The sequence below is a fragment of the Mesoplodon mirus genome, assembly GCF_964341445.2.
Source record: "Mesoplodon mirus genome assembly, chromosome: 14".
Taxonomy (NCBI): Eukaryota; Metazoa; Chordata; class Mammalia; order Artiodactyla; family Ziphiidae; genus Mesoplodon; species Mesoplodon mirus.
Window position 1 is genome coordinate 48,210,130 of NC_138990.1, and position 14,312 is coordinate 48,224,441.

The 14,312-nt window shown below is 39.4% G+C and overlaps 1 protein-coding gene and 1 pseudogene across 2 annotated transcripts in view; one reads left to right on the forward strand and one right to left on the reverse strand.

Annotated features, from left to right (window-relative positions):
* The window catches only part of ALK (ALK receptor tyrosine kinase), a gene marked incomplete at its 5' end in the record, with an annotated part of 729,367 nt that overhangs the window by 616,930 nt on the left and 98,125 nt on the right, over positions 1-14,312 (reverse strand). The window lies entirely within an intron of this gene.
* Positions 8,131-8,773, forward strand: LOC309815861 (large ribosomal subunit protein uL6-like; annotated as a pseudogene). Its single transcript has one exon. The product of its transcript is annotated as a large ribosomal subunit protein uL6-like (transcript).

A 14,312-nucleotide genomic window follows, 5' to 3' on the forward strand; every position in this document is an offset into this window, starting at 1 on the left:
TGTGCAAGGAATGAGGAGAATAATGTTCTCACACTCTCAGGAGAAAAGCCCAACACCAGACCAATGCCCGTCTTGCCCTTCATGATTAATCGGCACAATAAAACAGATCTCGTTCTCCCTGGCTACCTGCCACCTCTTTGGGACCCCAAGCACTGACTGAGCACTGAGGAGAGGGCATCTCCTGGTTTCTTTGCCGTAAGGAACAGAGAACTGGACTGACACTCAGAATGCTTATAGATAAGCTCATGGCTGCAAGTCTACAGTCACATGCTATGCTGATATTAGTCCGGGGTCAAACTTTAAAGCATTTAAGGGGGCATGTTAATGGCGCAACATTCCAGAAAGGTTTGCCTTCAGCTGCTGTACTCTTACAGGAGATTGATTTCCAAATATATGAACTCAAATCCAAGTGTTAGAGATTAACAGAGAAACTGGTCTTAATCCAGTATCTTTCAACCATGATCATGAGATTTGTGATGGAGCAAATATTGCTAGAAGGAAAAGAGAGGCTTAGAGATATCAAGTAATGGTCTCAAAACAGCACACAGTTCAGAAGCATCTCTCGTTGTATAGCTTTTGTCCAGCACAGGAAAATTAAAGTATCAGAGCTGAAAGCGTAGGCTTCTAATATTATTTTATACGGAAGGAGTCAAGGTCCAGAGAGGCTAAGGAATGTGTTCAAAATCCCTAATTTGTGGTTCACTGTCTAACGCAAAACCCCACTGACCACCTAAGAAGGGGCAAGTCAGACATTTCCAACAGGAAACACACTTGCTCTGTGTAGCTCGCTGTAATGATGTGATGTTCTCTAATGTACAGGTCTTCTCTGCTTATGAATTGCTATCAAGTAATGAGTGCTTTGCAGAGTTTACCTATTAGAGATGATTTCTGGTTATTATTTCCAGTCCTATTTGTTTAGTGAGCTCTCTTGTCTGAGGGCAGGGTCAGGGACTTAATCGGCAGTCTCAAACTCCATCTGAGGTGATTCATGTCCCTTCTGAGAAGCTGGTTCCACAGCCTGAGAAAGCTCCCACCACTGGCTTTGCAAAGGGCCCTGGGATGAAGGGTGGATGGGGCTAAACTAACCCAGCTCTACCCTTAGGGCCTACTGGAGTTGAGCTTGTAAATTCTGGTGTCCCTCCCAAGACCAGAGAGCTGGGTGAGAAGCAGTCCAAATGTCCATTTGTAAGATCAGAGAGCAAGAACATCCCTTACCCTCAGTCCTACTGCATGGAGCCTAAGGTCATTACCAAGCAAGGCTGTACATGATTTAGGCTCTTCACAGTTGTTCTGACTACAGTTTATCTAGAGTGAGATTATAGGTCTGCATTTACATGAAGGAGGTGGGTCCACTACTAAGATCATTTCCATTTACAGAAGGAAATACATTATTCATTAGATTAATTCTCAGTGAATTGTGAACTCATCCTAATACTACTGAGTTCTCATGTTAGAAAAATCCCAGGGTACCAGTGCAAAGCTGACCCAGATTCTCTGAAGCCTGTTGCTGCAAGCTATGAGCGTATACACTCACTCCTCAGCCTGGTATGGCCCTGGTCTGTGAGGCTCTTTCTCCCTCTTGGACTTTGATCTCTCTTCCAGTAGCTACAAGTCTCAGCAAATACTCTGGGTTGATAGGGGCACAGGAGCTGTCAGCCTCTGGGTGAAGATTTGATATTTCCATTAAGTTGATGCCATAATTTGCTGTCTCTCCCAAGGTTTTGCTTTCCAATCTGGGCATCCTTCATCACTCCCTTGGCAAACTGAAGTGGCACGGAGCCACTGGCTGCTGAGACGTTTAACACTGACTTGGCTTGGATTTGCGGAGACAGAGTGTTTGTGTAACCTATCACCCCCTCTATTCAATGTGTAGTGGATGTTTTAGTGAGGCTCTTGGCTGTAAATACCTTCAGGAAAACGTTTTTCAGTCATTTCTTTTAACTCTGTGAACAAATACATACTTTGTCCTTCACAAAGACACTGACTGCAAAGACTTCTCTCTCCTTTCAACTGAATTAATCATGCAGGGGGAAAAATCCCCAACCTTTAAAGAGTAGGGTTGCTGCTAATGCAACCTAAGAGAAAAATCACTGGTCGATTTCCAGGATGTGGGCATAACCCAATATGCCCCATTGACAATCATTACCTCCCCAATCCTAGAAACAGATCTGGGGCTTTCAAAAGAGACTTCAGCTAAGAGAAGTCCTACTGGTGCAAGGTCTTCTCCAGTCCCCAGCCCAGGACTCCTGAGACCTGGCTATTCAAGGTGATCCAGTAACAGACAGTATCAATATCACCTGGGAGCTTGTTATAAATGCAGAGTGCCAGGACTCACCACTGACTTCCTGAATCAGAATCTGCATTTTAACAAGATCCTCAGGAGATCAGTATGTATATTAAACTTTGAGAAGCACAGTTTAGCTCTTCTTTCCCCTGTGCCCTTAGGTATGACAACTCCACTATAGGCCGAACTCCTAGCTCCTAATCAGCTCCTCTTCTGTTTCTATTGTTTGCACTGTGACCCATGCTGACCCGTCCCAACACTGTTGACCCAAGTCAGTTTATATTTTTGGCTTCTCATCCCACCCTCATTCTAATTTACAGCTTTTATGGCACGAGTCTACCAAATACAATGTCTTCCCAAGGTTCAACACCTAATAGTTAGCCTTGGTTATTGATAAAAATCATTTAACCTGTCTAGGCTACATTTCCCAAGATGCTAAATGGCCATATACATATGTGTCACTCTCTATGGGACACACATGCCAGGAGGACAAATGAGGCCATTCATATTTAATAGCACTCATTATTATACAGCAAGTGCAAGGTATTATTTGTGAGCAAATATACAGCAAGTGCAAGGTATTATCTGTCTAAGTTAATGGCTGCTATCTCCTGAACTGGCTAACCATTTTCATTGCATGCTTAATTCTGAGACTGCTAGCAAAGTTGCAGTTTCACAGTGCTCTTCAGCTGGGTAAGGTCTTATCATACAAATATCTCAGTGTACTTAACAGGCTATTTGAAGTAACTCTAGCAACAGGAAAGGAATCTTGAGTTAAGGGTGAATTTTCACTATTATACTGGGAGGTGAGGTCCCCTGCCTGCTTTGTCATCTCTATGGAGATGGACAAGCAAGGGACTGTAAGGTGAGACATCTCACTCAACATCATGAAAAGACTGGATTGGAATTTTGGATTCTCAGAAGTTAGTTCCACAAGACTCTGGACAAATGACAGGACTGGAGAGGGTAAAGCACGATTATGGGACAAGCAGGCGGTAATTTCAGAAAGCTAAGTGTGGAGAGTCCCATCACATCAGTTTCTGGCAGGGGGTCTCACAAGCAGGAGTATGTCCAAGAAGCAGAGACAGAGCTCAATGTGTCAGAATCAGGAAACTGAGGTGAAGAGAAAGGGGTGGATCTCTCAAGGGGGAATACAACAGAGCAACAACCAATAAACCCAAAATTGGTTGTCTATGGTGGGGTGAAATACATAGAATGAACATGAGAGAGAGGCATGTGCACACAGGGCCTACACAAATGCCCTAGCCCAATTAAAAGGACTTTGTAAACCGCAAAGGGCCATGCAAATGTTTGATATATTACTAGAATTGTCCTAAGATACACATCAGGAATGTGAAACTCCAAAATGCTAGTGAAATTAGATAATGTGTCCAGTTAGGTCACAAATCTGGTAAGGTCAAAACCACTGACTTCTCAGCTAATGCTGTCTGGGGACAAGGTGAGAAGAATGCTTCTTACTGACTGAGAGTTCTAATTACATGGTATGTCTACTGTCTACATGGTACCCACCCAGTTAGTAATAAAAAGTGAAAAATTCAGCTGAGTTAGCCAGGTTTTGTGGGCTTGACACAATGCCAAATAGCCAGTCTCATCAATTCTCTCAACTGATTTGACAGGTTATCTTGGGAAATGGGTTGACAGAGCTGGAGGCGGAAAATTCTAGGGGAAGGATCAACTCTAAACAATTAGGGCAAAGCTAATATGTAGAAACTAGATAGAGTGGGAGGCGACAGTAAAGATTTGCCAAAGTTAATAGTGAAGTTGGTTTACACACCAGCTATAATGCCAATATCATGGACATTCTGTCAGGTTAAAAATCAAGATGAAGAACTGAGATTGCAAAAGGAAATACTCTGTCCAGAAATGTCAACAAATACAAGGGGCGTGAGTGTGGGAAGGGGAGATCACAAAAAAAGGAGGGAAAGAAAAAGAGGGGTATGATTCTATACTCCCGAATTGGCAATTGGTCCCAAACCACTTTACCGCACCAAATTTAGAAGTCTTTCCACATCACTCACACCAAAGCCACAAAGACCAGAGTTCCCCGATCCGCCTTCAGCACTAACTATACCATCAACTACAGCAAGAAAAGCACACACCTTCACTTCAAATCATGGCAGGCAAAATTCCATTTGCTTTACCTTTCAAAAGAGCAGAAAGACAATGCAACTTATTCGGCTCTCTTAGTTAAGAAAAATTTCCCCTTAAGACAAGCTCCCCCAAACCTTGTGATCTAAGCCAAATAAAGAGGCAGCCATCACTCAGGCTGGGAAGTGAGGGGGTAAATCAAGTGGTGACAAGGAAACATGCAATTGTGACCATGTCTTTTTGTATAGCATGGTAGCCAGAAAATAATAAATAACAACATGAGCTGAAGGCAGATCTTGAAGCTCTGTTTTGCTCTAAGTTGATTCAGAAGCTGAGAAAGTAGGAGAAATTAGAAATATTTGGGAGGAACATTCAGTGGCTCTACTATGGAGTATATATCAACAGTCAAAACATACTGACATAAGGAAGAAATGGCCTTTCCATCTGAGACTTCAGCAACCACTAGCATTTCTATCCTCAAATAATATTACAGTGCATTTATTCCATGCCATTTTCATAAAAAATAAATTTATGAGTCCTCTTGTTATAGATAACTGAAAATGAAGGCACAGAACCTTTTCTTCCTCCCTCGTGATCACAGTAGTGGACCACACCACTGCTTCACCCAGATGCCCTTGTACAGCCTTCTACTGACTCTGCATGGACCAACCTCCTCTCCCCAACCCTGGCTATGTGTAGGCATAAGAAAGCCTAACGCCTTTGCTTTGAGTTGGGAAAACACCAAGGCATAATTTAAGCTGCAGAATTCCCCTGTAAAATCAGGTTGCAGCACACCAGCTGAGGGAATTTTGCCTGAGATCACACCTTAATTTAGCTTCTTCCCTTCCCTATCATGCTTCCCCCGCTCCCTTAGAATTCTCCCCTGGGAGCACTTCTTTAGTAAGTCACTTGCATGCTAATTTTTATCTCAGGTTCTGTTTCTGGAGAACCAACCCAAGACAATCAAGTTTTATCAAAGTTCTCTCTGACATTCAGGATAGGCTAAGTTATACCATGAAAACATGTAACACCCCAAATTTCAGTAGCTTAAAACAAGGGTTACTTCTTGTCCATGCTACCTGTCCACTGAGAGTTAAGAAGCTGTCTCTGCTCAACTTAATCACTCAAAGACACAGGTTTACAGAGCCATCATCTTGAACATTGCCAGTTACCATGACATAATGAAAAGAGAAACTGAAAGACTCAGCCAGCAATATGTGTTCCCTCGGAATTAACACACATCACTGCTGCTAACAACTCATTGTCCAAAACTAGTTCCATGGCCCCACCCGACCAAAAGCATCCAGGGGTGAACTTTACTAATGACTTCTATAGTAAATCAGAGCTTAGAACCCTGATATCTGTTGCCTCTCTATGAAATAGGGTTTGCTTTCCATGAGTAGCAATTTATCCTCATAATCTGCTTACAGATACTTTCTCTAAAAGACTCTGTGGTGGGTTTAGAGAAACCAAGAGCTGAAAAATATTGCTACTATTCCAGCTTTCCCATGGGTTGGTAATATAGATATATTAGACAATCCATGGTGAGTGCATTAGTTTCTCCATATTCAAAATGAACTAACAAGAATTACTTTGTGTGGTCTTTTACTTGGTCAGGATACATATGGCCTAATGAAAACATATGAAATTACTATTTCAGAAATTGGATAGCAAGCAGCAAAAGACTGTGACCTCTGAGAAAAGGGCAGCAGATAAGATGAGCCATATAACTGACTCAGTTTTCTATCTGGAGGCACTTGTTGTACTGTGGTACAACACAGGGGAGCCCAAACATGAGCCCAGGAGACAGGCATTGAGGTTCAGCGGTACTGAGGTGGTTGGAAATTATGTGATATGGTACCAGAAACAAGGGAGCTATACAAAGAAGGTGATCCACAAATCTGCAGAGAAGTCTCCTTTAGTCTTTGGCTGAACACTACACTGTACATATGCAGGGCAGACTTCACAGGGCCAGGAAAATAACATCTACCAAAGAAACAAAAATTACCAGAGGATAACTCTTCCCTTGTATCCTAGAAATTGTATTTCAATCTAATGAAAATTGCACAGGACTGGGAGACATTAGAGTCCTCACCAACACAGTGGAAAATCCTCAATTAATTCAGTATAGACCTCAGAAAGTCCAGTCCTTAATGGTGGGCCTAAGCTAGCCTTAGGTTAAATGTCTTACCTAGGAAAATTTAAAAATAAGCCTCGAAAGGATTGAACTGATTCAAAAGTAAATTGATTGCCTACCAGAACAAAATTAAACTATCTATCAAGGAAGACAACAAAATCCAGGCAGTCAATGATGTAGCATCAATAATGTCCAGAATACACTAAAAGAATTAGCAGATGGGCAAAAAAAAGCAAGAAAATGTGATCTATCACCAGGAGAAAAGTCTAGTAGAAACACCTTGGAAATGACAGAGAAGAATAAAATTAGCAGTCAATGACTTTAAAATAGGTATTATAAATTTGTTCAAAGATTAAAAGGAAAATATAAATTTAATGAGAAAACAAAGAAGAAATAACAATAGAGAAATGGTAAGTGAAAAAAAAAAACCAAATGGCAATTCTAGAAGAGAAAAATACAATGTCCAAAATGAAAATTTCACTGGATGGGCTTAACAACAGATGACACTGCAAAAGAAAAGATCAGTGAATTTGAAACCAGGCAATAGGAACTATCCAAACTAAAAGTAGAGAGAAATAGAGAAAAAAGGATGACAAGAACAAAATGAACATAGTCTCAGTGATCTATGGGAAAATATTAAGTAGTGTAACATACAGGTAATAGGCCTAACAGAAAGAAAGCCTGGATCAGAAAAAAATGTTTGAAGAAATAATATTTCTTCAATATTATAAAGAAATAATAATAAAGAAGAAATAAAATTTTTTGCAAAAACAAATTTTCCAAGTTTGATGGAAAATACAAACTTATAGATCTAAGAAGTTCAATGAATTCTAAGCAAGATAAATACAAAGAAGGCTACACCAGGGTACATCATCATCAAATTGCTAAAAATTAATGATAGAGAGATGAAAGATGTGTATACAGATGTGCATAGGAACTTTATCTATAATAGCTCCAAACTGTAAATAACCCAAATGTCTGTCAACAGAAGAATTTATAAAGAGTTTTTTTTTTTTTTTTTTTTTAAGAAACAAAACTGTCTTTATTTGCAGACTGTCTACATAGAACTTCCTACGGAATATACAAAAAGCCTTCTAGAACTAAAATGTACATTCAGCAAGGTCTCAGAATACAAGATAAGCATACAAAATCAACTACATTCCTATATGTTAGCAATAAATGAATGGATACCAAAAATTTAAAAATAATATCATTTACAATTGTTCAAGAAAAATGAAATACTTGGGTGTAAGTATAACAAGTATAGGACTTATATGTTGAAAACTACAAAAATGCTCATAAAAGAAATCAAAGAAGATCTAAGCAAACAGAGAGGTATACCATGTTCATGGATTAGAAGACAACATAGTAAAGATGTCATTTGTCCTCAAACTGATATACAGGCTTAATGCAATTTCTATCAAAACCCCAGCAAGATTCTTTTGTAGATACAGATGAGATTATATATATTATACTATAGTTTTGCAAGATGTTACCATTGGGAGAAACAGAATTTCTATGAATTACAATTGTTTTACAGCTCCATATGAATCTACAATTATCTCACAAGGTTTGTTAAAAATAAAAACTGTTCTTTGCTGCATTTACTGTGAGGATGAAGACCATTCTCAGCAATCAGACTGCAGACATTCCAGAAAATGCTGACCTCACACAATTACTGTGTGAAGGGACACAATTACTGTGAAGGGAACCAGAAGAGCCTTTTGGAGGGACTTCAATCATATCAATGTAGAACTCAGTTTCCTTGGAAACAAAAGAAAGAGGCTCCAGGTTGACAAATGGCGGGGATACAGAAAGAAACTGGCCACTTTTCGACGACCTGTATCATGTACAGAACATGATCAAGGGCGTTATGTTGGGTTTCCATTACAAAATGAGGTCTGTGTATGCTCATCTCCCCATCAATGTTGTTACTCAGAACAGGTCTCTTGTTGAAATCTGAAATTTCTTGGGCAAAAAATAGATGCTCCAGGTTCAGGTGAAGCCAGACATCATTTGTTCAGTACCTCAAGCCCAGAAAGGTGAGTTAATTCTCAAAGAAAATGACATTGAAATTGCATCAAATTCAGCTGCTTTGATTCAGCAAGCCAAAACAGTTGAAAACAAGAATATTAGAAAAATTTTAGATGGTATCTACATCTCTGCAGAAAGACCAGTTCGGCAGGTGATGAATAAGATTTAAGTTATCCAGCTACAGAAACAACAAGATGCCAGATGATTCCTAAGACCTCTCTGTGATATTTTAAAGAGGCACTAAAAGCCCTGTATTGATATGGGGGAAGACAAACAAAACCAGAAAACCCCAAAGGAACAAAACGTGACCACCCCTCCCCTTAATGTCTTCTTCTCATACTGAGAACTAGTGAAGTGCAAAAAACGACTAACAGAGTAGGATACCTTGATCACTCTATTCCTTTATCCCATTTATAATTCTTTGTAGCACTCATAACTGTACAACATTATATTATATTATATCACATTTGGTTATCTGTCCATCTGTCTGTCCTATTTGTCTATCTTGTTTCCCCCACTGAAATGGAAGCTCCATGTGGGCAGGACCTCTGTCTTGTTCACGCTCTAGCACATTCTATAAGTACTAAAAAAAAGTTGCTGAATGACTATGAGGAACTCAAGTCATATGCCTTTTTTTTTTTATTAGTTTCTGCTTTATAACAAAGTGAATCAGTCATACACATACATCTGTTCCCACATCCCTTCCCTCATGCATCTCCCTCAGCAATCAGAGAAGAAAAGGAAATAAAAGGAATCCAAATCGGAAAAGAAGAAGTAAAGCTGTCACTGTTTGCAGATGACATGATACTGTACATAGAGAATCCTAAAGATGCTACCGAAAAACTACTAGAGCTAATCAATGAATTTGGTAAAGTAGCAGGATACAAAATTAATGTACAGAAATCTCTGGCATTCCTGTACACTAATGATGAAAAATCTGAAAATGAAATCAAGAAAACACTCCCATTTACCATTGCAACAAAAAGAATAAAATATCTAGGAATAAACCTACCTAAGGAGACAAAAGACCTGTATGCAGAAAATTATAAGACACTGATGAAAGAAATTAAAGAAGATACAAATAGATGGAGAGATATACCATGCTCCTGGATTGGAAGAATCAATATTGTGAAAATGACTGTACTACCCAAAGCAATCTACAGATTCAATGCAATCCCTATCAAACTACCACTGGCATTTTTCACAGAACTAGAACAAAAAATTTCAAAATTTGTTTGGAAAAACAGAAGACCCCGAATAGCCAAAGCAATCTTGAGAACGAAAAACGGAGCTGGAGGAATCAGGCTCCCTGACTTCAGACTATACTACAAAGCTACAGTAATTAAGACAGTGTGGTACTGGCATAAAAACAGAAAGATAGATCAGTGGATCAGGATAGAAAGCCAAGAGTTTTTAATATAATTATACAATGGAATACTATTAATCAATAAAAAGGAATAAACTGATACACAACATTTATGGATTTCACAGATATTATGCTAAATGAAAGAAGCCAGACACAAACTTCATTTATATGAAGTTCTGGAACAGGCAAAATGAATCTATGTGAAAGAAATATGACTGGTTGCCTATGCAGGAGGGGTTACAGGTAAGGGGAATGAGGGGTCTTTCTGTGGTGATGGTAATGTACATCTTGATAAGGATAAGGGTTATACAGGTACATGCAACTGTCAAAACTAATCTGTAGGGCTTCCCTGGTGGTGCAGTGGTTGAGAGTCCTCCTGCCGATGCAGGGGATGCGGGTTCGTGCCCCGGTCCGGAAAGACCCCACATGCCATGGAGCGGCTAGGCCCGTGAGCTATGGCCACTGAGCCTGCGCGTCCGGAGCCTGTGTTCCGCAACGGGAGAGGCCACAACAGTGAGGGGCCCGCGTACCACAAAAAAAAAAAAAAAAAAAAAAATCGGTACACTAAAGAAATGTGCATTTCTTGGAATATATATTATTTTTCAATAAAATAATTTAAAAAGTAAAAATAAAATCAACATCTATATATAAGTGGTCAATAATGTACTTTTATTTTTAAAGTACAAAATACTTCAAAAAAATCATTTTACCACCCAAAATGACGTCCATATGTGCCTATGGATGCTGAAATTCCAAGTAATTTACCTTGAAGCTCTATGCCTCTTCAAAAATCAAATGGCCTTTAAATGGGGCCACATTGAAAACCATTTGCACCTTATTATATATTAGTTTCTCAGCTTTTCTAAGAATGTGTTTTGTGGGGATGGCTGAGTCAAATACCACGGGGATCACAAGAGATAGTTTTTCTTATGTGTTCTAATTTCCCCTCAATAAACATATATTACATATGTATTAAGAAAAATGAATGAAGTTTTTTTAAGTAAATGAAGATCCTGGTTGACTGGGCAGGGTGGGTGGCACCAGCAAGATGGAAAATTGGCAGAGAAAAAGTTGCCCAGAATTCCAGAAGACAAATTTCATCATCTTCAAGATTTCAAGTAACTGCCTTCTAATTCAGACCAGCAAAACATTAGGATAATCGAGGCAATTTCCTACATAGAGAGACATGACAAGATATCTTTAAGGAAATTTCAAACTCAGAATGAATACATTAAAAGTAGATCACAACATGAGCTTTTTGTTCATGGCAAAATGAATGTCTCGCCATTCCCAGCACTCGTCACATTCTCTCCTGCTTCCCTACTTTGCGCATATCCCTCCCAGAGGGGTGGGTCTTTCACTCCTCTGGAATGACTTTTTCCTTATATCTGCCAATGGAAAATCCTCTTATCCTTTAAGTGTCCCAAGGGTCATTCCCCAAAAGGCCTTCGCTGAGTGCTCCCTTCTCTGGACTTCCATGGCTCCCAGTGTCTGTCTTATGAAAACTAGCATAGCTTGGTATTGTGGCTCTCTACAACAATAATGATTCCAATAATAACTACCAGGTATTGTCGGTTTACTATATGCTACTAAAATAGTAGCGTACTAATTAATAATCAGGTCATGTAATTCCTTCAGCCACTCTTCAAGGTAGATAGCATTAACCTGATTTACACAAGAGGAAACCAAGGCTTAGAAAAGCCAAATAACTTGCTCAAGGACAAAGGCAGTCTACTTAGCAGATCTAGGATTAGAACCAGGGCTGTCTGACTCCATAGCCTTTGTCCTTAACCACTATACTACCTCCTTGACATCCATGTCTCATTTATCCTAGAACAACAAAAACAAAATTTATCTCTATATCACTTACAAATGACAGGCAGAGTGCTACGCTTTTCTTGAAAGGAGGGATCAAGGTTTGCACATCTTTGTATTGCTTCCTGCATCTAACATGGTGTTTGGCAAATAGGTACATCCCAACATATGCTTGAAGGGATGGATAGGTAGACAAGCCCATTGCAAGACTCTAGTTCTCTCCCTAATTCCAAAAATTGTTTTCCTAGAGCATCAAGCAACTGAAATGAATGATTAAATGAATAAATAAATGGAAACAAAAGAATCTTAGTTCCTACTTCAAATATAGTCTCAGTATTGGGTATAAATCATGTGGTTTTGCTTAGTCTTTTTTTTTAAACATCTTTCTTGGAATATAATTGCTTTACAATGGTGTGTTAGTTTCTGCTTTATAACGAAGTGAATCAGATATACATATACATATATCCCCATATCTCCTCCCTCGGAGTCTCCCTCCCACCCTCCCTATCCCACCCCTCTAGATGGTCACAAAGCACAGAGCTGATCTCCCTGTGCTACGCGGCTACTCCCCACTAGCTATCTATTTTACATTTGGTAGTATATATAAGTCCATGCCACTCTCTCACTTCGTCCCAGCTTAACCTTCCCCCTCCCCGAGTCTCAAGTCCATTCTCTATGTCTGCATCTTTATTCCTGTCCTGCCCCTAGGTTCTTCAGAACCATTTCTTTGGGGGTTTTTTTAGATTCCATATATATGTGTTAGCATACAGTATTTGTTTTTCTCTTTCTGACTTACTTCGCTCTGTATGACAGTCTCTAGGTCCATCCACCTCACTACAAATAACTCAATTTTGTTTCTTTTTATGGCTGAGTAATATCCCATTGTATATATGTGCCACATCGTCTTTATCCATTCATCTGTTGATGGACACTTAGGTTGCTTCCATGTCCTGGCTACTGTAAATAGAGCTGCAGTGAACATTGTGGTACACGACCCTTTTTGAATTATGGTTTTCTCAGGGTATAGGCCCACACTGAGTCGTGTGGTAGTTTTATTTTTAGTTTTTTAAGGAACCTCCATACTGTTCTCCATAGCGGCTGTATCAATTTACATTCCCACCAACAGTGCAAGAGGGTTCCCTCTTCTCCACACCCTCTCCAGCATTTACTGTTTGTAGATAGTTTGATGATGGCCATTCTGACTGGTGTGAGATGATATCTCATTGTAGTTTTGATTTGCATTTCTCTAATGATTAGTGATGTTGAGCATCCTGTCATGTGTTTGTTGACAATCTGTATATCTTCTTTGCAGAAATGTCTATTTAGGTCTTCTGCCCATTTTTGGATTGGGTTGTTTGTTTTTTGATATCGAGCTGCATGAGTTGCTTGTAAATTTTGGAGAGTAATCCTTTGTCAGTTGCTTCATTTTTGCTTAGTCTCTTGAATTCTCTTCCAGTTTTAAGAGCTGCAAATCTAGCTCCTGTTCCTCTGCGTTTCAGAAATATTACTTTTCTAATTTATTTTCTGTTGAAAGAAGATTACAATGAAAAACTATGGCTATCATGTTGTTTGCATGAGATCTTAAGTTCAGGAAAGAAAGGACTCAAGGCATTCACACATACTATGTCACTAAGTTAGGACCATGTAAGTTAGTGCATCTATTAATAGATGAACATTTCTGTGACACACTGCAATAGGCAAAGTACTTCTGTTACACTATCTTAGCTGACCTTCACACTTTGGAGTAGGCAAGGAAATTTCTATTACCCCAACTTTACAGATGAAGGAACTGAGACTCAAAGAGGTAAAGTGATTAGCTAGTAAATAAAGTCAAGATCTCAATCTAAGTCTTTTGGCTATAGTTAATGTTATCTTTCACTCTCACCACACTGTGTTTAGCTCATTAATCATCAAAGACAGCATCCCTATTCAAACTATTATTCTACGTGGATAATAGGACCATTTTGTTAGGCCTGTGTTGGGGGACAGAATTAACCCTCTTCCTTTTGAGTAAGCCATGTTTTGTCGGATTGGTCCTCAACATAGTTTTAAGTTATAGTAATATAAGGTTATGCCTTAAAAAGTCTCATAAATACAGACTATCTCATTATCACCCCATTATTTTCTTTAAGTAGGCAAACTGAGGTCTAGAGAAATTAAGTGATTTTTTTTCCAAGACAACAGTTCACAGAATCAAGTCTTAATATACCCAGCATACTATATACATACTGTATACAAGCTAATCTAATCTGAGCTCCCTCCTATGTAGCAACTTATTCTATTGCATTCATGGCAGGTACTCCTCCACTTGTACCTTTACCATCTGAATCCAGTTCTATCCATTTGTGTGTTAGCTAAGCATAATAATCACTGCCATTAAGAGTTGAACCTCTCTGGGTGGTGACTTCCGCCCAATTTTGCTCAGTATTCTTGAGAGCCCTCTATTGGCCTTCTGGGGAATAGCAGGCAGCCTCTGTTGGCTGTGCTCAGTGATCAGAGTCTCAGGGAGCTTTAGTGAACAACCAGCCCAGTCAGTACAGCCCAGGCAGCACTGCTCATTTCAGCGC